Source organism: Austrofundulus limnaeus, unplaced genomic scaffold, assembly GCF_001266775.1.
Source record: "Austrofundulus limnaeus strain Quisiro unplaced genomic scaffold, Austrofundulus_limnaeus-1.0 Scaffold525, whole genome shotgun sequence".
Taxonomy (NCBI): domain Eukaryota; kingdom Metazoa; phylum Chordata; class Actinopteri; order Cyprinodontiformes; family Rivulidae; genus Austrofundulus; species Austrofundulus limnaeus.
In genome coordinates this window covers 98,251-102,222 of record NW_013952927.1, presented here as the reverse complement: position 1 = coordinate 102,222, position 3,972 = coordinate 98,251, and positions in this window count along the sequence as shown.

Here is a 3,972-nt window from a genome sequence, read left to right as displayed (position 1 = left end):
CACACACACACACACACACACACACACACACACACACAGCCTCTGTCAGTCATTCTGCATATTTTCAAGCCCCCCGATTGAGAGAGGAGAATGGGGGGCAGAATAGTGTTTTCTGGCCGGTTTCACCCTGATTGTGTCAGATTGGCCATGCAGTGGCCCCCGCGTCTTCTGCAGGCTGAAGATTGTTCACGCACTGCGGCCTGCCAATGGAGAGGGGCTCAGCATCAATATATTTTACAGCTATTCCCCTTTCACACAACACTTGAGACCTAGCAATGGCTCAGGCCTTCCTGCCATTCAAATGGTAACTAATTTTTTTTTCTTTTTCTGGGAGGCTGTGCCAATTTTTTTTTTCTTTTACACACAGGCTTCATAAAACAGATGGATGCCCGAGCTGTTCAGAATGATAAAAACTCAAAACTTTGTGGTTTTAATCAGATTTAATGAAGGCTGTTTGTGTTGAAGAAATCCCCTTCTGTGACATTTTCCTAATTGTACAACATTTTCCTAATATGTACACCAATTATGTTGGAAATCTAAAAGCTGTGTTGATAAGTAGCCAACTTTCTTTTTTTTGTTTGTTTTACAAATCATCCTCACCAAGCCTTACCGTTGAGTAAATATGGATGACATTTGACACAAAGTCAGTAACAACCATGTGTGTAAAACACATCCACCAAAGACTGTTAGTTTTATGAACCGTTGGTCTCAGGATGTTTTGGAAGTATTTTGACCCACTGTTCTTTCATAATGCTGCTTTAGTTTATTGAGGTTCATTTGTCCACAACTCTGTTAACATATTAATATAAGATTTTATGATCAGTTTGAAATACAAACTGTGTCATTACATCATATTGGTAATTTCTTATCTTGTTAAAAGTATGTTCTCCTTCAAAAAGAAAAAAATCAGTAGGTCCTCTGGATGGGTTCTTCTTTAGTGAAACGTTTCGTCTCTCGTCCAAGAGACTTCTTCATTCTGACGAGTTTCAGGTGAACTCAGCCTTATAAGCACTGCCTCCACCTGGACAAACAGGTTAGTCACATGCAAAAGAGGGCCATTGCCTAACAATAGGCTTGATTAGCTCTATTGTTCAATAGAGTTCAATACAATCTATTGAACAATAGAGCCAGTCAAGCCTATTGTTAAGCGAAGGACCTCTTTTGCATGTGACTAACCTGTTTGTCCATGTGGAGGCAGTGCTTATAAGGCTGAGATCACCTGAAACTCATCAGACTGAAGAAGTCTCTTGGACGAGAGACGAAACGTTTCACTAAAGAAGAACCCATCCAGAGGACCTACTTATTTTTTTCTTTTTGATTTTTTTTCTACCTGGATTACTGAGATGCATCAGGACATCTGTTCTCCTTGATCACCAAATGTTGTCCAAACTTCAGCTGTCAGACAAAGAAGTTCACAGCAAGTCCTGTGACCATAAGGTATTTGTGGTGATACGTGCTCACTTTGGATTTTTTTTCATGTGACACTTATAAGGTCGTTTCAGAAGTGTCGTGTCTTCTTCATCTCAAACTTTACATTTAGTTCTGTTTGTTTTAAAGAAGAGAATTTCTCCCGACTTTCAAACAGACTGATCCTGTTCCGTCATTTCCTTTTTCACACGTTTACTGAGGCCTGTTGGGTTTAATGGTGAAATGCACAGCCTGACCTCGGAGTGAACTTCCTACGACACCCCCCCTCTTTTTGGATGATTAGTTGCTGTCTTAAAGATATGAGAACTTTTTATAACCATAAAGGAAATCCAGATATCTACAAGACAACAAACACTAAACAGAGAATTGAATTAAAAGCTAAAAACAGAAAATTAAGCTGAACATCGAAGGTGACTTATGAACAAAATAAAAAATACAGATAAAAAATGAACTTGTTTTAGGCTAATTAATGCAAATTGTAAGTAGCATAAGAATCTGCTAACCTACAGAAAAGAACTAGTCGTTATTTTTAATATTTTACTGACCTCAATCTACATCTTGTCTGCATCCTGAGTAGTAATAGGAGTGTTTTTGTCTCCATCTGGTGTTCAGGTTAAAGCATGAGAGGATCTCAGAGGCTGCTTTGTGCACACAGATGCAGTTTATCACAAAACGGAAAAGGAAACAGCAGTATCATAAAAATCAATTTATTGCAGTTTAAAACTCAAATATCACTGGAGTATTCCCAGACAGAGTGACAGAAATACAGCGACACAAAGAAACAACCATTTCTTTAAAACTCAGCTCCACAGGAAAAAAAAAGCACAGAATTTGACATTTATCTTTTATTAATATTTTTATTATCGCTGTTACTATTTGTATGTCAAGTCTCACACTCACACAAAGCAAACTGTTTTGATTTATGGCTTCGCTTCCAAATTATTATTATTATTGTCATCATTTCAAGATCATTATATGGCAGATTATAGCTTTATAAGAAAATAACTTATTGCAGCTTTTCCCACTTATATTAACGATACATTTGGAATATACTGTACAACTATTAAATTTAAAAACAAAATAAAAGAAGAAATATTGCACTTGAAATGTATGGAGCCAGACTTCATTCAGTAGCAGTGTGACAAAGAAATACCTTTCGGGATTTGGAAGCTGGATAACAAAAGTTTTGGATTTTTACGTAATAATAAATCACCAAATGAAAAAGAAAAGTGATTTTTACAGACTAGAAATGAAACCTGGGACCTTCAGCACCACTGCTACAGAAAAGCTTCCTACATGAATGTATGGCACCACCTCTTTATTCTTTTCTTCGTGTTTGGCAAGAAAACGGCGCAGACAGAAAACGGCAGCAGAAGCCCAAACTAACCGACTGACTGGCTTTGTGCTCTGCTCCAGCTAAAGGACAAGTCTTCTTTTTCTGCTTTTACAAAGACAACATTTGACATCACATCAGCTAAACAACACAAAATCCACCAGCACGGAACGAAACGGCACTGCGGGGACGGTGGAAGAGATGAAGGACGAGGTGAGGTCAACAACACGACAAAACCCAAAACAGCACACAACTTTACATCTTATACAACATGAATATTTGTATATAGACTTAGCTGGATTGATATATACACACACACACTGCAGTTATATAATCTGACATATTCGTCCTATTTCCTTTGTGTTGGTTTGTGTGTTATCAACAAAGGCCTTGGCGTACAACTTCTAAAAGAATTCCCCCCGTTTTCTACCATCTGAGCAGAATGCAGCATATGAACAGATTTTTCTCACACTATATAATTGATACTCATGGTCTATTTATGGAATCTAGAATAAATGTAGGAGCACAATTACTGCACACAGTTACATTTAATACAACCTACAAATCGCTGCAAGTTTATCCTGCCCCTCGGTTTGTTTAATAAAACTAAAATTTAAAAAATGTCCTGAAGACAGACAAGCTTCATCCACGGCAATAAAAAAGAAACAGTTTTCAGATCTTAGAACTTGAAGATAACCTTGATAAAAAGGCACACTGACAGAAAAAGCTAATAAGGTGAAATTGTGTTAAATCTTGGAGAAAAAAAGGAGACTAGAGCAGCGTTATTAGTAAGCTTATGACAGATGATGATTAGCCTTAATATGACTCTAAAAGAGTATCGCCTGGAGGAGAGGCTGACTGATTTGGGTTTTTAGTAGCTGAGCTAGATGTAGTTTTTTTTCTTTACAAATTAGGACAAGTGATGGCTAATATACAAAATTATTTTTGTTTGTTTTTAGCGTAACTCTTTTAAAAGATTTTTTATTTGTAAAAGGCATAACAGATAATATAAAAATAAAAACCAAATGATTGAAAAAAATTGTGTGACCGTGAACAGCAGGAGCATCGTAGAGCTTGAGCCATTCCACTTTCTGTGCCTGTTGAAGTTTTGTTCTTTTAAAAGTGATCGTAAACTGGTGAAAGCCAGTGTTGTGCCAAACAATGTACCTCCTAGTTGCAGTAAGCTGTTTGATTGACACAAGATGTAGTGC